The sequence below is a fragment of the Canis lupus genome, unplaced genomic scaffold (assembly GCF_011100685.1).
Source record: "Canis lupus familiaris isolate Mischka breed German Shepherd unplaced genomic scaffold, alternate assembly UU_Cfam_GSD_1.0 chrUn_S265H425, whole genome shotgun sequence".
NCBI lineage: Eukaryota > Metazoa > Chordata > Mammalia > Carnivora > Canidae > Canis > Canis lupus.
This window is the reverse complement of record NW_023331195.1, coordinates 6,174-32,950: the sequence shown is the minus strand read 5'-3', so window position 1 is coordinate 32,950 and position 26,777 is coordinate 6,174. Positions and strand designations below refer to the sequence as shown.

The following is a 26,777-nucleotide window of genomic DNA, read 5'->3' as shown; positions in this document are numbered from 1 at the left end:
TGTCCTTATGAAGCTCAGGTATTAGTGTTTTGGTTTATAGGAAGTTATACTTAACTCGGAAAGCTACTGTTTTAGTACTAGGCAGTGAGAGGCAGTTGCTAGGAGGGTCCTCATCAGGCTGGATATTCATTAGAATAAACGTCAATCCATCATCTCTAAAACAAAAGTCCATTAAAAGCCCCTCTTCTAGTTCTACAAAGACTTCATCCGTATGTATTCCGGAAGTGATTATCCTGTCTATGAACTCAGCACCTTGCTCTAAGACTTCTTGTTATGTGTTTACTCAATTTCTTAATTGACATTTTGCTATAACTGAAACTTGAAAGAAAAAACATGGCAAGAATCATCAGATCAATCAATTTTGTTAACTCATTAGCAGTTCAGACATAGAAGTGACAAGCCAATATAATAGTTAATATTTAAGGAACACCACCTGATAAAAAAATGAGCCTCTATTACATACATAAAATCTGAAGTGAATATATGTATATATCCATGTATATATTTTAAATGAGTATCATTTATATATCTTAAGTAGATATATATAATCTTAATATTATCCATATACAAAGTAATGCATATAAAATATGATCTATATCTCTTAATTGTAGATATATATACATATGTATACAGATACATACAGATACAAACCCACAGATTTTACTTAAACCTCTAGCAACCCTCCTTTTACAACCAAGACAATGAAACTGTAGCCGGAAGAGGTTAAGTAACTGCCCAAGTCATACAGCTATTTAGACCTGAATCCAAGTACTCTGTACTCCAGGGTCTGTTCTTAACAGCAACACTGTCATGCCTCTGTCTACTGACCGCAATGATTTTGGATCTTCTACGGATTTCACCTTACAGTTTGTATTGCTCTTCCCTTTCACTATCACAAATGCAAGTGTAGATGTCTAAAAACCAGGCACTAGTAACAAAAACACTCTATTCCATGGGAAATAACAAGGATTTATTAATACCAGGACACATAACTGAAAATCAGCCTAGTAATAATTCCTCAGGTAATAGTCTTATATTAAGCAGAGCTCTGAAGTGGAGTTCTTCATTTGAAGTTAGGCAATCTTGATCGAAGAATAATACACCAAGAGGCATGATACCTTATATCACAAGCTAGGAAAAATACATAATTATTGTTACTAGCATTTGGAAGGATCATCATTGTGAGAGCTAAATGCCCCAAAAGTTAAAATTAAATTTTTTGCACCAACATTTATTCTGAGTTGGATTAAATACCTTAAAGTCTAAGGAGTCCTGAACAGAAAACATGGAAGAAAAGTAACAAGTATGATTTTTGCTCTATGTTTAACTTCAACAACACTGCAATTTTCTTCTAAAGGTGCTTTAAATTTTAAATCAATTCTATCTGGGCACTGTATCTACAGATAAATATGATCTTTTAAGTTTCTCATGTTAACAAGGACATTTTTAGGTTCTGCAAAGACTCGAAAAGGTTGATAATCCATATCAATATTTCAGACATTTTGGTGTACTTAACTTTGAATATTTTATCAATATTTGACATTTCATGTTTCAACTCAGCAAAACACAACTTAGAAAAGTATGACCTGTCCTTTGTTATTTAATGAATGTTTCTAACTGGTTAATCCTATCCTTTTGAAAAACTAATTTTCCCATACTGTTTTGAAATAGACTCCATTGACATAATGGACCTGGTTCTATTTAAGAGGGCTGGTGAAGAATTTTGGTAGACTGTTTTGGTTCTTTTTCCACTTCCATAATACACTTAAAAATCAATATACTTAGAAAGGAAGTTATAGTCATGCTACAGACTTGGAGTGATAAATAAATCATTGTATTGTAATATCTGAAAGCATTTTAATAAAATCAATTTTTGTTTATATTAAAAGGCATTAAAAACACTTTAGATTTTAAATTAATTTTAAATATACTATCTCCAATATGTTTTCCAACATTGTTTAATGGAACTAAGCTCCTTTACTGAGGGGAAATAAAAGAAACACTCTTTCCCTCCCTCCATCAAACACATGCCTCAGTTTATGCTGAAGAGAAAGATGGCTGTAAAAGATGATGTTGTTGTGTTGCCAGGTTTTTTATTTTCTTTCTATTCTTAGACTTGGTACCAGAGGAACCAACAAAAGCAGCAATTGTTTGTGTGGACTTCTATTCATTAGAATTTGTCTCATTCTGATTTTTAACATTGAGGTATGAAACCATCACAGAGGCAGTGGCTTCTAGACACTAGCAACCCAATTGTAAATTAAACTGGGATGAGTGCACCGAATTTTTCCCTTGAGACTTTTTCTCTTAATATAAAGAGAACATAAATTTAGAGACTTTTCCCCTTAATTTTTAAATTCTCTTTGCAGAAATGGTCTATTTTTAGGTAGCCCTTAGAGGGAAAGAGAAAGAAAGAAAGGGTGGGAGTGAGGGACTGGTCTTTGACATACAGAAAGATTTGATTTTCGTCTTATAATGACTCCATTAGAATGCAAACATCACATGGACCAACTTTCCCATTTGGAAAAAATGAATTTTTACCATGGTTAAGGAGAGTCCAGGTTTGAAAGAAAGCTGGTTAAACTGGTTAACATCCAGTTCCATCCCAGGCAGGAATTACTTACATGACATCTCTGACAGATGGTTTCTCAACTCAGCTTGGACTATTCAAGGCAGTATTAATTATGTTTTTCATCATGCAAAGACTGAATGAGGGGAAAGCTGTCAACAGCTGAGCTGATAAAACCCACTCTCTGTCAGTGAAGGAAAAGGCTTTTTTCAAGGCTTTCAGGAGCTAACATATCTTGTGTATTGCACATTGCTAATGTATTGCTTAATACATTGCTTGTGTATTGGAATGAAACGTTTTATAAGACACTCTTTTCTTGTCATTAAAAAATCAGTGTTTCATTCTTTTATCATGATACGTATGGTCTTACATCTTTCCAAATGATGCCTTCATTCACTGAGTCTAAGCAGCAAGGCTTTGAGAACTTTGAGAGTAATTGACATTATTTCAAAGAAAGAGGAAAAAAGAAACATTGGCTGTAGATAGAGGAGTTGAAGGTTAAATGGTAAGGACCCTGCTTGGGTTGCTGGAGTCTCAATGTGGCTGGACCCAGGAAAAGCCTTTGGTTGCTTCTCAGGGCTACCTACAGAATGTCAACTGGGGGACTTTCCTGATAGTTTCCTCTGGCAGGCCTAAACAGCTGCATTAAGAAAGGAATTGAGAGGCCACAGGTGTCACAGAAGCAAGTAGCTAGCCAGGAAGGATGAAAGATGCCAATCAGAAGAAGAGAATTATATATTAAAGGGAAAGCTAGCTCCACTTTTGATGGGATTCCAACAGACAGTTATATCTGAGATACTTTATTAACATATTATTAAGATCCATGATGAAAATAAGACTTGTTTCACAGGATCTCAGATTCAGAACTTTAAATATTTGAAAGGTAGTTGTTGTTGGAGAAAAATGGTATTGAGAAGAATATGCAGAAAGTTTACATCATCTCATTTTGATTACCCACTAACTTTTAGATACTAAAGCAAAATTAAATATGCTGTTGTACATTTCTGAGGGAGAACTATTTTAGTCTTAACCTTTTATTAGAAACAATGAATGGACAGGAAGATAAAATAAATAAGAAAATTCCCTGGAGTACATCAGAGCAAGTACTCAGATCCTAAGTACTCAAAAGCAAATATTTAACAAAATTTATCATTGTTCTTACTTGTAATGAGGATATTTTCAACAAACAAAACAGAAACAAAAGAATAATAAAGGCATTAATAGGAGATATAATGAAAAGGATAGTATTCAGTAGCTTTAGAGAGCCCATGGATTATCTTTCTATGTAAAATAATTCAGATTACCAATGTTTTTCTAGGTCTTTATATCATGTAAGATTTGAATTAAAAGAAAATGTTGAGTTCATGAAATACTGTACACCCTTAGTTTGGTGAGGTATCAAATGTGTACTTTATTATGTTAACATTTATTCAGCAAATTTTCTGAGGGTTTTTTTTTTTTGCATGTGTAATGATGTGATTGGACATACTATAAAAGTTTTAATAATGTGCTTTTAAAGTCTCTACAAATGTACAAGTAAACAGTCCACAACTTACTAAAACCTAAAATTATGGTATTTCAGGGGCACCCGGCTGGCTTAGTTGGTAGAGCATGTGACTCTTGATCTGGGGTTGTAAGTTCGAGCCCCACATTGGGTGTAGAGATTAATTTAAAAAAAATTAAATCTTAGGGAAATAAAAATAAATAAAACCATGGAGTTTCAGAATTTGAGGAGAGAACTAAAGGTCATCTAATTTAACTTCCAGACAGTAGAATAATTCTTTCTAGATCCTCTTTTACAGGTGTCGTCCACTCTCTTCTTGATCACATCCAATGAGATTATGATACTTACTCAGCTCTCGCAGGCCAAGAGAGCTGAGTCAGTATCATTTCTTTGTTCTATTGTTTTAGTTGCTAGAAAGTTCTTAACAGTAAGAGATATCTGTAATTTTCACACTTTTCCCAAGTTTTTCACCCATAGAAAGAGGACCAAAGGTTTGAAGAAAGTTTCCAAGTGTGTCTTAATTGTTTTACTCCAGGTGAAATATCCAAGATCTTTCAGCAATAGATAATAAAGTGTACAATTAGAAAATTATTATCGGGATCCCTGGGTGGCGCAGCGGTTTGGTGCCTGCCTTTGGCCCAGGGCGTGATCCTGGAGACCCGGGATCGAATCCCACATCGGGCTCCCGGTGCATGGAGCCTGCTTCTCCCTCTGCCTGTGTCTCTGCCTCTCTCTCTCTCTCTCTCTCTGTGACTATCATAAATAAATAAATAAAAATTAAAAAAAAAAAAGAAAATTATTATCTACTTCAATCAGGGCACTTTATTTCTGCAAATGGGAACAACATTAAGAACTATTAGCTTTTTTAGCAGCTCTGACCACTTAATTGTTTCTTTTCTTTTTTTTTAAGGAGATTTATTTATTTGAGAGAGGGAGCAAGCTTGGGGGTAGGGGAGGGGCAAAGGGAGAGGAAGAGAGAGTCCTAAGAAGACTCTGCACTGAGCATGGAGCCAGGCTTGTGATCTCAAGATTCTGAGATCACCACCTGAACTGAAACCAAGAGTCTGACTGATGTTCAACTGACTGTGCATCCCAGGTTAACCCCACTTCAATTGTTTCAATTGAACTTTTATTTCTCCAAACACCCCAAGTCTCTTGTAAACTGCTGTTAAGCCCATGATCACTTTGTGTATATGCACATTTGTATAAAAATAATTGGCATGGATCTGTGCTATTCCCATACTCCATGAATTGGCTTGAAGGTGAATGATGGAGAAATGAAGGCAAGTTGAGTGAAGAACAGAGAATCGACCATTGAATTCACTCTTCATTTCCTTCATTCCTCTGATTTTCCTACTCTCATTTTGAGAATGAGCATTTGTCATTCTTATGTTTTCTCCACAGTTAGGAAAGAACCTAGCACAGAGCCGTACTCAAATTTTGTTGTTGATGATGAACTTATCTGAGCTTTCATGTCAGACAATTCAATAGTGGAAGCAGGAATTAGGAATGTGCCACATGGCTACATGGCCACACAGGACATTAATTTATGGAACATACACGAGACTCACCACGTGCCTAGAATTAGGTGGAATTTGCTTAATCTCTCCTCTCCTTCCCTCATCTGTTCAGCAACTTCTTTTGTCAGGTGCAGAACTCTATAAGAGATTTTAGCTACATTATAGATTAAAATTTGTAAGCTATTTATAGACCCTAAGTACCCTTTGAAATGTTATTTTGGAAATATGAATTTTAAAAAACCGACGTGCACATGAACTAGTTGGTGGTATAAGTATTACTACATGACACTTCCCTAAAGACTGTCTTGCTCAGTTTGCAGCTTACTGATACCTGTCTTGATTTTTGTTGGTTTTTTTGCTGATGACTTTCTGGATTTTGGCAATTTTTGAATAAAAAAGAAAAACAAAATTCAAACTTAGTTATATTTAGAAAATTGCTGCTAGTGACAGGTGGTAAACATTTATGTTTATTATCTATGTATCTGATCACTTCTTGGTATATTTCCAACTCCAAATATTATTGACAGATTGTATTAGTCAGGATTCTTCAGAGAAACAGAACCAATAGGAGATATTATGTATAGGTAGACAGATATTGTGATAGATAGATACAGAGATAGATAGAGATATACAAAGAGAGAGGCTTATTATAAGGAATTGGCTCATACAATTATGGAAGCTGACAAGTCCTGAGACCTGTGGGGTGAGTCTACAAGCTGGAGACCCAGCAGGGCCAATGGTGCAAGTTCTAGTCTGAGCCCAAAGACCTAAGAACCATGAGAAACAATAGTGCACCTTCAATTCAAGACTGGCAGGCTCAAGATAGGAAGAGCTGATGCTTCAATTGGAGTCTGAAGGCAAGAAAATACCAATGTCCCAGCTAGAAGGCAATAAGGCAGGAATAATTTCCTTTTATTCAGAGATGGTCAGTCTTTTTGTTCTATTCAGGACTTCAGCGATTGCATGAGGCCCACCCACATTAGGAAGGACAATCTGTTTTACCTCATCTATTGATTTAAATATTAAACTCGGGGCACTTGGGTGGCTCAGTCACTGAGCATCTGCTCAGATCATGATCCCGGGATCCTGGAATCGAGTTCTGCATCAGGCTCCCTGCAGGGGGGAGCTTCTCCCTCTGTGTATGTCTTTGTCTCTCTGTGAGTCTCTCAGGAATAAAATGAAATCTTTAAATATATATGTTTATATACTATATGTCAGCCAGAAATATCTTCACTGAAATATTCAGAACATTTGATGAAATATTCAGGCATCCTTGCCTCCGTCCAGTTAAGACATAAAATTTACCATCATACAGAGCAAAGCAATTGAACCAAAGGATTAAAATGAGCATAAGGAAAATTGAGGAGGGATAATTCACTCACCTGTTCAACAAATATTTAAATGTGTATTGTGTGTTGAAAGCCAAAGGAGACATAGATAATTCTTCTTCTCATGGAGCAAAGATACAGATTTTAAAACAAAATTTTATGTCAGAGAAAGATGCTATTGGAGGAGAAATAACAGACTGCCACCTAGACTGAAGAACATGGTGGCAAAACTCTACAAAGAGGGTCCAGGATGCTAAAGGTCCTGGCAAGAGTGAGTATTAGACACTGAGTAACTCAAAGCCCATGGAGTATAGATTAAGAGAGTAGTATAGCAGGGTGAGTGAGAGCTGAGCTAGAAAGGTAGGCAAAAGGCAGGTCCTGAAGCCTTCCTGGCACATTAGAGTAGGAGAACCATTTCCTAAGGGTGTTGACAAGTTACTTAGAGAGTTCAAACAGACAAAGGACTGATCCTCTTTGCATTTTTGAAAGGAAACCGAGAGAGACAAGATGAGAAATAGAAAAAGCCAGCTATGGGGCTATTATACAAAAAAGTGAGAGGGGCACCTGGGTGGCTCAGTGGTTGAGCATCTGCCTTTGGCTCAGGTTGTGATCCCGGGGTCCCTGGATCAAGTCCCACATCGGGTTTGCTGCAGGGAGCCTCTTTCACCCCTCTGCCTGTGTCTGTGCCTCTCTCTGTATGTCTCTCATGATGAATGAATGAATGAATGAATGAACAAAAAATAAATAAATCTTTAAAAAAGTGAGAGATGGATGCTGGGCTGGGCCAGGATTGATGGTGGAGATGGACTAGCATAATACATCTGAGAGACACGTAAGAGACCCAGCAGATGGTGTGTGTGATTAGATGGTTGTGCAAGGAGAAGGAGAGAAGCAGATGCAGTTGGCTGAGAAGTGACTGTAGACTCAGAGCCTTGAGGACCTCCCAAAGCAAGTGATAAGAGGAAGTCTGCAAGAGATGCAGGGATAAATGGTCAGATAAGCAGGTGGTCCAGAGAATGTGGTTTGGAAGACAACAGAAGAGAGAGAGGAGGATGTGTTCAGTATCATTAGATTGAGCTTGAAATTAAAGCAAATTAAGAACAGAATCAATGACCATTGTATTCCAAGATATTCAGGAAGAGGAAGTGTAGGCAGGGATCTGAGATGTGAAACTGAAATATACTGAGGGTTGCAACCTGGGAAAATGATGATGGTGGTATATGTGACTGGTCTGAAAAGTGGCTGTGGGGGCACCTGGGTGGCTCTGTCCACTAAGCCTCTGGCTCCTGGTTTCGGCTCAAGTCATGATCTCCTGGTAGGGGAGGGTGGGGAGATTGAGCCCCATGTGGAGCATCACATAGGACTCTCTGCTGAGTGGAAGTCTGTCCCACTCCCCTGTCCTCTGTCCCTTCTTCCCTACCCCACCCCATCCACATGTCTTTCTCTCTCTCTCAAATAAATAAATCTTTAAAAAAATGTAAAAGCAGAGGGAAAGGACTGGCCTGTAGGCAAAGAGAGGTAAAGGGTCAAGGGAGAATTTTTTATCTTCTAAATCGGGAGATTTGTTCATATATAAATGTTGCTGGGAAGGAGCCAGTATAGAGGTTGAAGGTACAAAAGGAAGGAGATATTAGATCTCTGGTTAAAGTAGGTTTAAGAATAATTGATAACTATGAGTGATGAGAGCTCACTATTTGTTTTCTAAGCATGACATGTATCAGTTTAATTCCCACAGCAACCTCCTCATAGGTACTATAATTATCTCCATTTTTACACATGCTGTTATTGGCACATGGGGTAGTTAACCACCTTGCCTGAGGTCACGAGAGGTAGAGCCAGGACTTGGGCCCAGGCAGTCTGGATCCCAAGCTGCATTCTCTGAACACCTACATAGTCAAATGGAGGAAAAACGTAAAGGGGCAGATAGAAAGGGAAGAAGAACCTGGGATTGGCTCTACACTGAATGTCCATGCTGCCCATATACAATCTAATAAACTAGCCAGAGAATGCATCTGAAACCAGTTCTACTCAAAGAGAATTCAGATGCTTATCTGTTGACTAACTTTTGTATTTTGGATTCAATTATAGATTTGTTTATTCAGTAAAGACTTTTTGAGCACCTACTATTTAATAGGCACTGAAAATGCTCTGGGATTAAAAAATGAGCAAATCTAGGAATGCCTGGGTGACTAGGTCAGTTAAACATCTCCCTCTGGTTCAGACACGATCCCTGGGTCCTGGGATCGAGCCCTGAGTCCATTGGACTCTCGGTGTCTCCTCTCCCTCTGAACTTCCCCCCTTTCTTTGCTCTTCCTTGCTCTCTCTCAAATGAATGTATAGAAAAATCTTTTAAAAAATATGAGCAAGTCTAACATGGACCCTACCCTTGATACCCTAACTTATTGTATTACTCAGCTCAGGCTGCAGACTGGTGCTGTGAGCAGCAGAAACTTATTTTCTCTGTTCTGGAGGCTAGAAGTCCAGGATCAAGGTCCAGCAGGATGGGTTTCGCGTGAGAGTGCTCTTCCCGGCTTGCTGACGGCTGTCTTCTCACTTGTCCTCATATGGCAGAGAAAGAGCAAGGTCTCTGGTGTCTCTTCCTATAAGGACCAATCCTATCAAGATCAGAGTCTTACCCTTATGATCACATTTAAACATTACCTCCAATAAGGCCCTGTCTCCAGATATAGTGACATTGAGGGTTAGGGCTTCAACATATTCATTAGGGAGGGGAGGAGGGGAGATAAAATTCAGTTCATAGTATATATTCTTAGCCAAAGGAAAGAATATCTTTTTTAAATCCAGAAAATTGTATATTACTTTGGAGGCTGTATGCAAATCAGACAATTTAGACGCAATATCAGAAGGAAAGGCAGTCTCCTAGGAAACTCTTGGCAGTTTAAATGTTTCGTAGGTTCCTTCTTCAATTAAAGCAGAGTACAGTAAAGGGACATATCCCTTGAGTCACCCCATGTAGTAGAAGTCATCTGCCTTCCCAAAACACTAGAGGTAGACTGAGTGAAAACTTTTTGTTGGAGCAACTGGGTGAAATCCTGGAGCATAAATAAATCCCAGATTTTAAACTTCACCACACAAATCACATTTTGGGGGATAATATGTTTAATTTCATGGTAAGAAATTCTGTCGAGGGTCAACTTGCTGCCCCCAAGTAGTTGAAGTAGGTCAATGGAAACTTCTCAAAAATGGTAAAGGTCAGTGAATGGCCTTTCTACAAAAATAATTTCTTTTCCAATACTAGACTTTCTTGAATAGGCTCATTCACTAAATCAGATAAATGTTGATAAATAATTTGATAGTCAGCTTTACACCAGGATGAACCAATAGAACACTTGTTTTGTTTTGTGCTTTGGCCTTTTATAAAACACAGTTGGGAAAAGGTTGCCCTAAATGGATCAACTAACATTCAGCCTATGCCATGACTCACTCTGATCTTCTTACTGTTGGAAACTCTACAACAAAAGCACTCTTTTTGCCCAGGATTTAAATGTGTTAAAAAAGTTTCTCAAATTTAAGAGTAGTTGAGATTCCTCCTTTTTACATACCTTACATGCAGCCAGGAACCCAGAATCTCCTCTGAAATTGTCATTTACGTTAATTTCTTTCCATTCCCTCAGCCTCCAGAGCAAACAGAAATCAACTGTAAGGGTCTCATACATTACTACCCTCACCCCAATTTCTGTACAGTTCCATGTCTAAACTAATCTTAGAAGAGAGTGTCAGGAGCTCCATCTTCTACTGTATACCTAACACCTGTAGTGACTTTAGCAAAGCAACATCATCCATCATATTAAACAGTTTATTTTTTATGTTATTGCTTTATATTAATATATAGATGCATTTCAGTTTTATCTTCACGAAGAGCCATGAATACAAGGTTTCATCCCCATTTTTTTAATTCATTATTTAATATCCCTGATAATTTTTTCTCCCTCAAGGACATTTCTGTAAGTTTCTTTCATGCAAGTGCCAGAAACATACTTTCTGTAATTTCCAGTTTTCATATACTGTTTTGTAGAAGAGCTTGGTACTTCAAAAGGAGGCATTTTTTTAAAGGTTTTTATTTATTTATTCATAAGAAACATACAGAGAGAGAGGCAGAGACATGGGCAAAGGGAGAAATAGGCTCCCTGCGGGGAGTTTGATGTGGGACTCCAACCCTGGACCCTGGGATCACGACCTGAGCCAAAGGCAGATATATGCTCAAACACTGAGCCACCCAGGTGCCCTGAAATAACAGAATTTAAAGACTGGTGCTGGCAAGTTCCAGGACTTGGAGTAAGCAAATAAGCAGAAGCCACACTTCCAAGCAAGGTACACTGTCTGCTTTTCATCCTCTGTTATCATCCCTCAGGCTGCCACAGGCTACGTTTTGGAATGTGCATTTTTAGTAGAAGTAAGACAGCCCTCCTAATTGCAGCTTGCAAGAAAGCACTAGGACCAGAACTATGTTAAGGACACTTTCCCAGGAGGGCACAGATGTTCTGGGTGAAGCTCAGGTCTAATAGTTATGAATCCTTCAGTGGATCCATATTTTTTTATTCCAGAAAGTGTGTGTATGATCTGACTCTGAGCCTATGTACAGACGTACATGGGAGATCTAACAAGGGAAAGTCCTGTTACCTGACCTATTTCCACATTGTCTAAACCAAAAGTGAAAAATCCATTTAGCCATAGGCTATAGAAATACAAATAAGAAAGATTTACAAGTAGAATATCTCTGACTAGATTTATGATTGTAAAAAAAACACTGTTTTTCTCCTTGTTTTTCTTATCTGAGAGTTGAAAGATATCCACTTTAAAACAAATACAGCATCATAGAAACATAACTTATTATATTACCTAATAAATAATAAATGGAAACATAATACTTATAATATATATTAATAACTTTTTTTTTTCTAATTTATTTTTTTATTGGTGTTCAATTTACTAACATACAGAATAACCCCCAGTGCCCGTCACCCATTCACTCCCACCCCCCGCCCTCCTCCCCTTCTACCACCCCTAGTTCGTTTCCCAGAGTTAGCAGTCTTTACGTTCTGTCTCCCTTTCTGATATTTCCCACACATTTCTTCTCCCTTCCCTTATATTCCCTTTCACTATTATTTATATTCCCCAAATGAATGAGAACATATAATGTTTGTCCTTCTCCGACTGACTTACTTCACTCAGCATAATACCCTCCAGTTCCATCCACGTTGAAGCAAATGGTGGGTATTTGTCATTTCTAATAGCTGAGTAATATTCCATTGTATACATAAACCACATCTTCTTTATCCATTCATCTTTCGTTGGACACCGAGGCTCCTTCCACAGTTTGGCTATCGTGGCCATTGCTGCTATAAACATCGGGGTGCAGGTGTCCCGGCGTTTCATTGCATTTGTATCTTTGGGGTAAATCCCCAACAGTGCAATTGCTGGGTCGTAGGGCAGGTATATTTTAACTGTTTGAGGAACCTCCACACAGTTTTCCAGAGTGGCTGCACCAGTTCACATTCCCACCAACAGTGTAAGAGGGTTCCCTTTTCTCCGCATCCTCTCCAACATTTGTTGTTTCCTGCCTTGTTAATTTTCCCCATTCTCACTGGTGTGAGGTGGTATCTCATTGTGGTTTTGATTTGTATTTCCCTGATGGCAAGTGATGCAGAGCATTTTCTCATGTGCATGTTGGCCATGTCTATGTCTTCCTCTGTGAGATTTCTGTTCATGTCTTTTGCCCATTTCATGATTGGATTGTTTGTTTCTTTGGTGTTGAGTTTAATAAGTTCTTTATAGATCTTGGAAACTAGCCCTTTATCTGATATCATTTGCAAATATCTTCTCCCATTCTGTAGGTTGTCTTTGAGTTTTGTTGACTGTATCCTTTGCTGTGCAAAAGCTTCTTATCTTGATGAAGTCCCAATAGTTCATTTTTGCTTTTGTTTCTTTTGCCTTCGTGGATGTATCTTGCAAGAAGTTACTATGGCCGAGTTCAAAAAGGGTGTTGCCTGTGTTCTTCTCTCTAGGATTTTGATGGAATCTTGTCTCACATTTAGATCTTTCATCCATTTTGAGTTTATCTTTGTGTATGGTGAAAGAGAGTGGTCTAGTTTCATTCTTCTGCATGTGGATGTCCAATTTTCCCAGCACCATTTATTGAAGAGACTGTCTTTCTTCCAATGGATAGTCTTTCCTCCTTTATCGAATATTAGTTGCCCATAAAGTTCAGGGTCCACTTCTGGATTCTCTATTCTGTTCCACTGATCTATGTGTCTGTTTTTGTGCCAGTACCACACTGTCTTGATGACCACAGCTTTGTAGTACAACCTGAAATCTGGCATTGTGATGCCCCCAGATATGGTTTTTTTTTTAAAATTCCCCTGGCTATTCGGGGTCTTTTCTGATTCCACACAAATCTTAAAATAATTTGTTCTAACTCTCTGAAGAAAGTCCATGGTATTTTGATAGGGATTGCATTAAACGTGTATATTGCCCTGGGTAACATTGACATTTTCACAATATTAATTCTGCCAATCCATGAGCATGGAATATTTTTCCATCTCTTTGTGTCTTCCTCAATTTCTTTCAGAAGTGTTCTATAGTTTTGAGGGTATAGATCCTTTACATCTTTGGTTAGGTTTATTCCTAGGTATCTTATGCTTTTGGGTGCAATTGTAAATGGGATTGACTCCTTAATTTCTCTTTCTTCAGTCTCATTGTTAGTGTATAGAAATGCCACTGACTTCTGGGCATTGATTTTGTATCCTGCCACGCTACCGAATTGCTGTATGAGTTCTAGCAATCTTGGGGTGGAGACTTTTGGGTTTTCTATGTAGAGTATCATGTCATCGGCGAAGAGGGAGAGTTTGACTTCTTCTTTGCCAATTTGAATGCCTTTAATGTCTTTTTGTTGTCTGATTGCTGAGGCTAGGACTTCCAGTACTATGTTGAACAGCAGTGGTGAGAGTGGACATCCCTGTCTTGTTCCTGATCTTAGGGGAAAGGCTCCCAGTGCTTCCCCATTGAGAATGATATTTGCTGTGGGCTTTTCATAGATGGCTTTTAAGATGTCGAGGAATGTTCCCTCTATCCCTACACTCTGAAGAGTTTTGATCAGGAATGGATGCTGTATTTTGTCAAATGCTTTCTCTGCATCCAATGAGAGGATCATATGGTTCTTGGTTTTTCTCTTGCTGATATGATGAATCACATTGATTGTTTTACGGGTGTTGAACCAGCCTTGTGTCCCAGGGATAAATCCTACTTGGTCATGGTGAATAATTTTCTTAATGTACTGTTGGATCCTATTGGCCAGTATCTTGTTGAGAATTTTTGCATCCATGTTCATCAGGGATATTGGTCTGTAATTCTCCTTTTTGGTGGGGTCTTTGTCTGGTTTTGGAATTAAGGTGATGCTGGCTCATAGAACGAATTTGGAAGTACTCCATCTCTTTCTATCTTTCCAAACAGCTTTAGGAGAATAGGTATGGTTTCTTCTTTAAACGTTTGATAAAATTCCCCTGGGAAGCCATCTGGCCCTGGACTCTTGTGTCTTGGGAGGTTTTTGATGACTGCTTCAATTTCCTCCCTGGTTATTGGCCTGTTCAGGTTTTCTATTTCTTCCTGTTCCAGTTTTGGTAGTTTGTGGCTTTCCAGGAATGCGTCCATTTCTTCTAGATTGCCTAATTTATTGGCGTATAGCTGTTCATAATATGTTTTTAAAATCGTTTGTATTTCCTTGGTGTTGGTAGTGATCTCTCCTTTCTCATTCATGATTTTATTAATTTGAGTCTTCTCTCTCTTCTTTTTAATAAGGCTGGCTAATGGTTTATCTATCTTATTAATTCTTTCAAAGAACCAACTCCTGGTTCTGTTGATCTGTTCCACAGTTCTTCTGGTCTCGATTTCGTTGAGTTCTGCTCGAATCTTTATTAACTCCCTTCTTCTCTTGGGTGTAGGATCTATTTGCTGTTTTTTCTCTAGCTCCTTTATGTGTAAGGTTAGCTTTTGTATTTGAGTTCTTTCCAGTTTTTGAATGGATGCTTGTATTGCGATGTATTTCCCCCTTAGGACTGCTTTTGCTGCATCCCAAAGATTTTGAACGGTTGTATCTTCATTCTCATTAGTTTCCATGAATCTTTTTAATTCTTCCTTAATTTCCTGGTTGACCCTTTTATCTTTTAGCAGGATGGTCCTTAACCTCCATGTGTTTGAGGTCCTTCCAAACTTCTTGTTGTGATTTAGTTCTAATTTCAAGGCATTATGGTCTGAGAATATGCAGGGGACAATCCCAATCTTTTGGTATCGGTTCAGACCCGATTTGTGACCCAATATGTGGTCTATTCTGGAGAAAGTTCCATGTGCGCTTGAGAAGAATGTGTATTCAGTTGAGTTTGGATGTAAAGTTCTGTAGATATCTGTGAAATCCATCTGGTCCAGTGTATCATTTAAAGCTCTCGTTTCTTTGGAGATGTTGTGCTTAGAAGACCTATCGAGTATAGAAAGAGCTAGATTGAAGTCACCAAGTATAAGTGTATTATTATCTAAGTATTTCTTCACTTTGGTTAATAATTGATTTATATATTTGGCAGCTCCCACATTCGGGCATATATATTGAGGATTGTTAAGTCCTCTTGTTGAATAGATCCTTTAAGTATGATAGTGTCCCTCTTCATCTCTCACTACAGTCTTTGGGGTAAATTTTAGTTTATCTGATATAAGGATGGCTACCCCTGCTTTCTTTTGAGGACCATTCGAATGGTAAATGGTTCTCCAACCTTTTATTTTCAGGCTGTAGGTGTCCTTCTGTCTAAAATGAGTCTCTTGTAGACAGCAAATAGATGGGTCCTGCTTTTTTATCCAGTCTGAAACCCTGCGCCTTTTGATGGGGTCATTAAGCCCGTTCACATTCAGAGTTACTATTGAGAGATATGAGTTTAGTGTCATCATGATATCTATTCAGTCCTTGTTTTTGTGGACTGTTCCACTGAACTTCTTCTTAAAGGGGAATTTTAAGAGTCCCCCTTAAAATTTCTTGCAGAGCTGGTTTGGAGGTCACATATTCTTTTAGTTGCTGCCTGTCTTGGAAGCTCTTTATCTCTCCTTCCATTTTGAATGAGAGCCTTGCTGGATAAAGTATTCTTGGTTGCATGTTCTTCTCATTTAGGACCCTGAATATATCCTGCCAGCCCTTTCTGGCCTGCCAGGTCTCTGTGGAGAGGTCTGCTGTTACCCTAATACTCCTCCCCATAAAAGTCAGGGATTTCTTGTCTCTTGCTGCTTTAAGGATCTTCTCTTTATCTTTGGAATTTGCAAGCTTCACATTAAATGTCGAGGTGTTGAACGGTTTTTATTGATTTTAGGGGGGGATCTCTCTATTTCCTGGATCTGAATGCCTGTTTCCCTTCCCAGATTAGGAAAGTTTTCAGCTAGAATTTGTTCAAATACATATTCTGGCCCTCTGTCCCTTTCGGCGCCCTCGGGAACCCCAATTAAACGTAGGTTTTTCTTCCTCAGGCTGTCGTTTATTTCCCTTAATCTATCTTCATGGTCTTTTAATTGTTTGTCTCTTTTTTCCTCAGTTTCCCTCTTTGCTATCAACTTGTCTTCTATGTCACTCACTCGTTCTTCCACCTCGTTAACCCTCGTCGTTAGGACTTCTAGTTTGGATTGCATCTCATTCAATTGATTTTTAATTTCTGCCTGATTAGCTCTAAATTCTGCAGTCATGAAGTCTCTTGAGTCCTTTATACTTTTTTCTAGAGCCACCAGTAGCTGTATAATAGTGCTTCTGAATTGGCTTTCTGACATTGAATTGTAATCCAGATTTTGTAACTCTGTGGGAGAGAGGACTGTTTCTGATTCTTTCTTTTGAGGTGAGGTTTTCCTTCTAGTCATTTTGCTCAGTGCAGAGTGGCCAAAAGCAAGTTGTATTGGGAAAAAGAAAAAAAGAGGAAGAAAGAAGGAAAGAAAGAGAAAGAAAAAAAAGGAAAAAAAAAAAAGAAAAAAAAAAAGAAAAGAGAAGAAAAAAAAGGAGAAAAAAAGGGGTGGGGAAGGAAACAAATCAAAAAGCAAAACAAAACAAAACAAAAAAACCACGGGGAGTATCTTCTGATTCTGTGTACTTTAAGTCCCTTGGCTTCTCCTGGAAGTTGTCAGTCTAGCTGGTGTTCTGGGGAGGGGCCTGTTGTGCTGATTTTCAGGTGTTAGCAGTTGGGGGAGCTGCTGTGCCCCTGCCTGGTGCAGGGCTCAGTGGGGGTTGTTTACCCCGTGAGGCCGCAGGAGGAACAGCCCCAGTGGCGGGGCAGCTCTGGAAACCTGGATTCAGCTCCGGCAGGAACTCCGTCTGCAGGGCCTGGAGGCTCCGGGGCGGGGCCGCTGATCTGCTCAGCTGGGGCAGGAGCGTCCTCTGTCCTGGGCCCTCCCGGCCTCTGCCTGTCCCGGGGGAGGCCGGATCCTGGGCTGTGTCCCGGCGCCCTGTGCTCCGGAGCCTGCGCTGTTGGATTCGCGCTCCCGCCCGCAGCCCCCTCCGCGGAGCCGCCGCCCGAGCCCCTCCGAGCTGCTCCTGGAACCGCGCAGCCCCCTCCGCACGGAGCCTCTTCCTCTGCCCGAGCCCCTCCGAGCTGCTCCCCCGCCCCGCACCCCCTCCGCAGCCGCCCCCCTAGCCCCCCAGCTGCTCCCTCCCCGCAGCCCCCTCCGCGGATCCGCCCCCCCCCCCGAGCTGCTCCGGGTCCCGCCGTGCGCGCTGCAGCCCTTAGGGAGCTCGGGGCGCTCTCCGGGGCGCAGCAGGTGTCTGTCAGTGTCCCCGGGAGCCCGAGGGCATCCCCGCCCTCCTGGGTCCTGCTCCACCTCCCCGCGAGCCCCTTTCCCCCGGGGAGGTCGGTGCAGCTCCTGCTCCTCCGGGACGGGGCTCTCCTGTCCTGGGACCACTCGCCCGGCCCTCCCCCTTGGAGGCCTTTTGTGTCTTTATTTCTTTTTCCCCATCTTCCTACCTTGATAGATGCGCGAACTCTTCTCACTGTAGCATTCCAGCTGGTCTCTCTTTAAATCTCAGGCCGAATTGATAGATTTTCAGTTTAATTTGAAGGTTTTCTAGGTAATTTGGTGGAGACAGGTGATTTGGAGACCCTACTCTTCCGCCATCTTGCTCCTCCCCCCTATTAATAACTTTCTTGTATTACTCTGGGGCTTCTTTTGATTACCTTGCATAGCATATTAACTGATTTATACAGTTGAACTAATTTACATGTTTTAGAAGACGAGCATATCTTAAAGTAATATGCTTAAAGTTTTCAAACAGAAATTTGCAGTCTTTCATCTTTTAAAGTCTCCTTGCTCTTTTTTGAATGTATTTATCATTCAGTGGCCTATAAGAAATGGTTACATTAGCACATTATATAGCATGTTTTAAAAATCTGTCGTTATAAATTTGTGGAGTATGGATACGGTTTAACTTAAGGAATATTAATTTGGAATAAAATTGATTGTGTATTTTTATCATTCAATGTAGTCTAAGAGCAAGACACTTTAATACTCAGAGTTACTATTGAAAGATATATATTTACTGTCGCATACCTATTCAGTCCCTTTTTGTGGATTGTTCCCTTGAACTTCCTCTATTACAGCATCCCCCTTAGTATTTCTTGCACAGCTGGCTTTGTGGTCACATATTCTTTCAGTTTCTGCCTATCTTGGAAGCTCTTTATCTCTCCTATTCTAAATGAGAGCCTTGTTGGATACAGTATCTTGGCTGCATGTTCTTCTCATTTAGGACACTGAATATATCCTGCCAGCCCTTTCTGGCCTTCCAGGTCTCTGTGGAGGGTTCTCCTGTTATGCTAATACTTCTCCCCACAAAATTTAGAGATTACTTGTCTTTTGCTGCTTTAAGGAAATTCTCTTTATCTTTCGAATTTGCAAGTTTCCCTATTAAATGCCAGGTGTAGAGCAGTTTTTATTGATATTGGGGTGGGAACTATCTATTTACTAGGTCTGAATGCCTGTTTCCCTCCCAAATTTAGAGAAGTATTCAGCTATGATTTGTTCAAATACGTATTCTAGGCTCTGTCCGTTTTTGAGACACTCAGTAACACCAGTTAAACGTAGATTTCCTTTCTGAGGCTACTATTTTTTCCAGTAAACTATCCTGTTGACCTTTTAGTGGTTTTCTCGTTTTTCCCTCAGTTCCCCTCCGTGCCATCAACTTGTCTTCTATGTCACTCACTCGTTTAATTGATTTTTAATTTTGGCCTGATTAGATCTAAATTCTGCAGTCATGAAGTCTCTGGAATCATTCACGGTTTTTTTTTGAGAGCCACCAGTAGCTTTATAATTGTGCTTCAGAATTGGCTTTCTGACATTGAATTGTAATTCAAATTCTGTAACTCTGTGGGAGAGAGAGCTGTTTCTGATTCTTATTTGAGGTGATTTTTTCCTTCTAGTCATTATACTCAGTGCAAATTGGCCAAAAACAAGTTGTATTGGGAAAATGAGAAAAATAAGAGAAAGAAGAAAAGAAAAAGAAAGAAGAAAAAAAGAGTAAAAAGAAAAAAAGAAAAGAAGGAAAAAGAGAATAAAATAAAATAAAAAGGGGGGGGTACGCAAACCAAAATCAAAAGACAAAAAACAAGGGGGAGTATCCTCTCATTTTCTATACTGTAAATCCCTCGGCTTCCCCTGGAACTTTCCAGTGCTTCTTGGTCATAATTTGTTTTTCCCCCTGTCCGTCTAGCTGGTCTTCTGTGGAAGAGGCCTGTTGTGCTGATTTTCCGGTGTTAGCACTTGGGGGAGCTGCTCAGCCCCCTCCCTGGTGCAGGGCTCAGTGAAAGGTTTTTAACCTCTTTTTTTTTTAATAAATTTTTATTTATTTATGATAGTCACACAGAGAGAGAGAGAGAGTGGCAGAGACACAGGCAGAGGGAGAAGCAGGCTCCATGCTGGGAGCCTGAGGTGGGATTCGATCCCGGGTCTCCAGGATCGCGCCCTGGGCCAAAGACAGGCGCCAAACCGCTGCGCCACTCAGGGATCCCAGTTTTTAACCTCTTTATCCCTCGAGGCCACTGTGGGCCTCAGGGGGGTTGTTTATCCTGTGAGGCCCCAGGAGGAACAACAACAGTAGAGGCGGCCAGCTCTGGAGCCCTGGAGTAAGCTCCCGCAGTTAGCTATGGAGCTTGCAGTCTGCAGAAGCCTGGATGCTCTGGGGGCAGGGGCCGCTGATCTGCCCAGCTTGGGGCAACCCGGCGGCAAGAGTGTCCTTGCTGTCCTGAGCCTTCCTGACTTCTGCCTGTCGAGGGGGAGGCGCTGGATCTTGGGCTGTGTCCCTGGAGCACTGTGCTCCCAGGCCTGAGCTGTTGGAATCGTGCTCTAGGCCTCCCAGCCCCCTCCATGTGGAGCCTCTGCCCCAGCGCATTCTGAGCAGGTCCCAGGGCGGCGCGCCCCCTGTGTGGAGCCCCTGCCTGAGCCGTTTCCGATCTGCACCCAGGCCCGTGCAGCTCCCTCCCAGTGGAGCCGCTGCCTGAGCCGCCTCAAGTTTCCAGAGCCCTGCCATATGCACGCTGCAGCCCTTTAGGGAGCTCAGCGCGATGTGGGGCCCGCTCTCGCTGGGGCGCTGGTGCTCTGTTACTGTCCCAGGTAGGTTGAGCGCATCCTGGCGCCTCCTGGGATCCTGCTCAACTCCCGGGAAAATTGGTGAAACCCCTGCTTCTCTACGACGGGGCTTTCGTGTCCTGGGGACACTCGACGTGGCCTTAGCCCGGGTCCTCACGGGGCCCCTCCCACTTGGATGCCTTTTGTTTCATTTTTCTTCCCCAACCCCGTCTTCTTACCGTGATAGAAGAGTGAACTCTTCTCACTGTAGCATTCCAGCTGTTCTTTCTTTAAATCTCAGGCCGAATTTGTAGGTTTTCAGGATGATTTGAAAGTTATTTAGGTAATTTAGTGGGGACAGGTGACTTGGGGACCCTACAGTTCCACCATCTTTCCCCCTCCTACTCTGTTTTCCGTTTAAAATTGTTTCTAGGCAACGGTATCGGGGGTCAATGAGAAAGCCGTCTGACATCGCCCACCTGAGCTACATGGTGATTGGCCACCTGATCCAGTCCACCCCGGAGCCTCCGTAATTGGCCAAGGCATGGCGTGACATCACAGAAGGGCGCTCTGATGCACTTGGGCTGATATAAAAGCATGAAAACCACTCAGGAGCTGCTCCAGGGGCCGCACAGCCTCCTCCCCATGGAGCTTCTGCCAGAGCCACTCCTGAGATGCTCCTGGGGCCGAGAAGACCCTCCGTGCAGCGCTGCCGCCTAAGATGCCTCCGAGGTGTTCCCGTGGCCAAGCAGTCCCCTCCCCTCGGAGCCTCCGCCCGAGCTGCCTCCATGCTGCGCCCGGACCACTGAGGGGGGGGGGCACTCCAGCCATTTTCGGAGCTCTGTCCTTGGTCCTTGGCACGCTCTCCCCATTTCCTATGTTCGTGACCCCTGGAACCCGGGGGCTCCCATGCCCCTCCTGGCAGATGGAGAGCTCCTTAGTTATTGTGGGAGCTGACTCCAGGGCTGCAGAGTTGGCCCCCATCACAGTGGTTGTTCCTCCCGGGGCCTCACGGGGTAAACTACCCCCACTGAGCCCGCACCAGGCAGGGGGCAGAGCAGCCCCAAGTGCTAACACCTGAAAATCAGCACAACAGGCCCCTCCCCCAGAAGACCAGCTAGACGGACAAGATCCAGAGGAAGTCAAGGGACTTAAAGTATACAGAATCCGAAGATACTCCCCCGTGGGTTTTTTCGTTTGTTTGATTTTCCCACCCTTTTTTTCTTCTCTTTTTCTTTTTTCTTATTTCTTTTCTCTTTTTTCCTTTTTCTCTCTTTTTCTCCTTTTCCCAATACAACTTTTTTTGGCCACTCTGCATTGAGCAAAATGCCCAGAAGCAAAACCTCACCTCAAAAGAAAGCATCAGAAACAGTCCTCTCTCCCACAGAGTTGCAAAATTTGGATTACAATTCAATATCAGAAAGCCAGTTCAGAAGCACTATTATAAAGCTACTAGTGGCTCTAGAAAAAAGCATACAGGACTCAAGAGACTTCATGACTGCAGAATTTAGATCTAATCAGGCAGAAAATAAAAATCTATTGAACGAGATGCAATCCAAACTAGAAATCTTAACGACGAGGGTTAACGAGATGGAAGAACGAGTGAGTGACATAGAAGACAAGTTCATGGCAAAGAGGAAACTGAGGAAAAAAGAAACAAACAAAAGAACCATGAGGATAGATTAAGGGAAATAAATGATAGCTGGAGAGAAGAAAAACCTATGTTCAATTGGGGTTCCCGAGGACGCCGAAAGGGACAGAGTTCCAGAATATGTATTTGAACAAATGATAGCTGAAAATTTCCTAATCTTGGTAGGGAAACAGGCATTCAGATCCAGGAAATAGAGAGATCCCCCCCTAAAATCAATAAAACCGTTCAACACCTCGACATTTAATAGTTAAGCTTGCAAATTCCAAAGATAAAGAGAAGATCCTTAAAGCAGCAAGAGACAAGAAATCGATTGACTCATTTCACTCAGCATAATACCTTCCAGTTCCATCCATGTTGAAGCAAATGGTGGGTATTTGTAATTTTTTTTATTTGTAATTTCTAATGGCTGAGTAATATTCCATTGTATACATAAAACACATCTTCTCTATCCATTCATCTTTTGATGGACACCGAGGCTCCTTCCACAGTTTGGCTATTGTGGACATTGCTGCTATAAACATCGGGTGCAGGTGTCCCGGCATTTCATTGCATCTGTATCTTTGGGGTAAATTCCCAGCAGTGCATTGCTGGGTCATAGGGCAGGTCTATTTTGAACTCTTTGAGGAACCTCCACACAGTTTTCCAGAGTGGCTGCACTTGTTCATATTCCCACCAACAGCATATCACATCCTTTCCAACATATGTGGTTTTCTGTCTTGTTAATTTTCCCGACTCTCACGGGTGTGAGGTGGTATCTCATTGTGGTTTTGATTTGTATTTTTCATGGACAGTGATGCAGAGCATTTTCTCATGTGTGTTGGCCATGTCTATGTCTTCCTCTGTGAGATTTCTGTTCATGTCTTTTGCCCATTTCATGATTGGATTGTTTATTTCTTTGCTGTTGAGTTTAATAAGGTCGTTATAGATCTTGGAAACTAGCTCTTTATCTGATACGTCATTTGCAAATGTCTTCTCCCTTTCTGTAGGTTGTTTTTTAGTTTTGTTGACTGTATCCTTTGCTGTCCAAAAGTTTCTTATCTTGATGAAGTCCCAATAGTTCATTTTTGGTTTTGTTTCTTTTGCCTTTATGGATGTATCTTGTAATAAGTTACTGTGGCTGAGTTCAAAAAGGGTGTTGCCTGGTTCTTCTCTAGGATTTTGATGGAATCTTGTCTCACATTTAGATCATTCATCCATTTTGAGTTTGTCTTTGTGTATGGTGCAAGAGAGTGGTCTAGGTTCATTCTTCTGCATGTGGATGTCCAATTTTCCAGGCACCATTTATTGAAGAGGCTGCCTTTCTTCCTGTGGATAGTCTTTCTGCGCATTGAGTTTGTATCCTGCCACACTGCCAAATGGCTGTATGAGTTCTTCCAATCTTGGGGTGGAGTCTCTTGGGTTTTCTAGGTACAGTATGATGTCACCTGCCAAGAGGGACAGTTTGACTTCTTTGCCTATTTGAATGCCCTTTATTTCTTTTTGTTGCCTGATTGCTGAGGCTAGGACTTCTAGTACTCTGTTGCATAGCAGTGCTGAGATTGGTCATCCCTGTCTTGTTCCTGATCTTAAGGGAAAGGCTCTCAGTGTTTCCCCATTGAGAATGATATTTGCTGTGGGCTTTTCATAGATGGCTTTTGAGATGCTGAGGAATATTCCCTCTATACCTACACTCTCAAGAGTTTTGATCAGGAATGGATGTTGTATTTTGTCAAATGCTTTCTCTGCATCTATTGAGAGAATCCTATGGTTCTCATTTTTTATCTTGATGATATGATGAATCACATTGTCTGTTTTACGAGTGTTGAACCAGATTTGCTTCCCGGGGATAAATCCCACTTGGTCATGTTGAATAATCTTCTTAATGCACCATTGGATCCTCCTGGCTAGTATTTTGTTGAGAATTTTGCATCCGTGTTCATCAGGGATATTGGTCTGTAATTCTCCTTTTTGGTGGGGTCTCTGTCTGGTATTGGAATTAAAGTGATGTTGGCCTCATTGAAAGAGTTTGGAAGTGCTCCATCTCTTTATCTTTTGGAACAGCTTTAGTAGAATGGGTATGGTTTCTTCTTTAAACGTTTGATAGAATTCCCCTAGGAAGCCATCTGGCCTGGACTTTTGTGTCTTCGGCGGTTTTGAGAACTGCTTAAATTTCCTCCCTGTTTATCGGGCTGTTCAGGTTTCTATTTCTTCTTGTCCCAGTTTTGGTAGTTTGTGGTTTTCCAGAAATGTGTCCATTTCTTCTAGATTGCCTAATTTATTGGCATATAGCTGCTCATAATAAGTTTTTAACCGTCTGTATTTTTTGATGTTGCTGGTGATCTGTCCTTTCTCATTAATGATTTTATTAAATTGAGTCCTTTCTCTCTTCTTTTTAATAAGGCTGGCCAATGATTTATCAATCTTATTAATTCTTTCTCTTTTTTTACCTTTGAAGTTTTCTTTTTCTTTAATAAAGTTTTTTATTGGTGTTCAATTTGCCAACATATAGAATAACACCCAGTACTCATCCCATCAAGTGCCCCCCTCAGTGTCCATCACCCAGTCACCCGCACGCCTTGGCAACCTCCCCTTCCATCATCCCTAGTTTTGTTTCCCAGAGTTCGGTTTCTCTTATGTTCTGTCTCCCTTTCTGATATTTCCCACTCATTTTTTCTACTGCTCTGCTTGTATAGGGGTAGGGGATTTTTGTTAAATTTCCTGGGTCCCACTCAGTCGTACCTTTATGTGAAAGTATATCTCTAGGAAGACCTTTTTCAGACCTAGCTCCATCACCAATAAGCATGTGAACTTGGACAATCCAATCCTCCAGAACTCTCAGTTTCTTTCCTGTGCCTCAGAAGAGAGGACCAGAGCTGATGATCCCTCAGTTCCCTCTCAGAACTAAAATGCTGCTGTGGGGTCCTAAACACTCTATACTGAGCAAAAAGACTTGGGATCTCTTATATTCAAATGCTAAAATATAAAACTAACTCTGAGCATAGATCTTGAGTATTTTAAGGTTCTTTCCTATGACGATAGAAAATCACCAAATCTATATCCCCTTTTATCACAAGCAGTGGGTATATAGGTCCAAGCCACTAGAAATAATAAATATGTGTATCAGAACAGCCATCTGCCCTCATGCTCGCTGCTTTTCAAAGCAATGCCCTCAAAGAACTCCATTATTATTTTCTGAGAGTGTCTGTTAACATACAGAATCCTAACCTGCCCATTCCTTTAACTTAAAAAAATTAAAATGTTGGCTGGCCATATTAACAAGCTCTCCAGGTTATTCTTTTGCACACTAACATTTGAGAACCACTGGCTAGGCACCAAGGAGAATTGATTTACCTTAATATAGCAAAATTTGAAATCCTATGTCCTTTCCTATTTTCAGATCATAATAAATAAAGAAATGAAACAGTGAAGAGCGAGGGAAGGAGGTAAAGAATGGGACGGGGACAGAAATAATGTGCCAATCAAAAATGAGATTTACATAAAGTTTATCTTTTAAAAATTTATGAACAGACAAAAGACTCCATACTGATGGAAATATGTTAAAGGGACACATGTGTGAACTGAAAGAACTCCTGTGGCCAGAGCGGAGACAATATAAGCAACAAAATAAGTAGTGATGGATTATTACCCAAAGCGTAAAATAAATATCCATGAATCTATACTAATATTAAAAATTGTAAAAGAAAGAAAGAGGGGCACCTGGGTGGCTCAGTCAGTTAAGCTTCTGCCTTAGGCTCAGATCATGATCCAGGTCCCAAGGCAGGCTCCCTGTTCAGCAGGGAACCTGCTTCTCCGTCTCCCTCTGCCCCTCTCCCTCATGCTTTTTCTCTCCTCTCTCTCTCAAATAAATAAATAACATCTTTGAAAAGAAACAAACAAACAAAGAAGAAAGAGAAATCTCCCATGTAGAAGAATTTCAAACAATTTGTGCAGACATTCCACCCTCAAGTTGATGAGCATAGCTTCCTACTCTTATGTGTGGAATACACATAGTAACCTCCTTCTACAAAATATATTATGAAAAAGTAAAAAAAAAATAATAATAAAGAATCACTTTACTATGGAGAAAGCTGACAAACACTATCTCAGCAAGATGATCAGATCGATACCAAGACTGATAAATCATGTTGATGGTATCTATCCTTTATATGATATAAAAAAATGGCAGTATACCTCTGTACCTAATCCACAATCACAGTTCAATCATGAGATAAACGACAGACATGTCCCAACTGAGGGAAATTTTACAAAACACTCTACTTCTCAAAGTGTTCCAGTTCAACAACAACAAGGAAAGGCTGAAAGACTGTCACAATCCAGAGGAGCCTAAGAGAACATGAGGACAAATGGAATGTGATATGAGGGATGGTAACTTAGCAAAAATAAGGAAATCTGAATAAAGTATGGTCTTTGGTTAATGCGAATATTTTAATATTGATTCATTAGCTAACATTTGTACCGTACTAACATAAGATATCGATAATTGGAGAAATTGAATGCTAGTGCATGAGAATTCTCTGTACTATCTTCTCAATTTCCCTATAAATCTTTGTTTTTTTCCTAATAAGATTTATTTTGGAAATTGACTTAAATGAATCAGGCTCCAAGTGTGAAGACATTTTAA

General features: G+C 40.7%; 1 long non-coding RNA gene across 1 annotated transcript; it reads right to left on the bottom strand.

The window, feature by feature from the left end:
* Positions 1–1,040: 1,040 nt before the first annotated feature.
* On the bottom strand, positions 1,041–20,957 carry LOC119879092. The gene is made up of 4 exons (XR_005387331.1): positions 20,745–20,957; positions 9,333–9,521; positions 5,645–5,731; positions 1,041–1,131 (listed from the first exon to the last, which is right to left on the bottom strand). It is a non-coding gene; the product is annotated as an uncharacterized LOC119879092 (long non-coding RNA).
* Between the last annotated feature and the right edge of the window lie 5,820 nt (positions 20,958–26,777).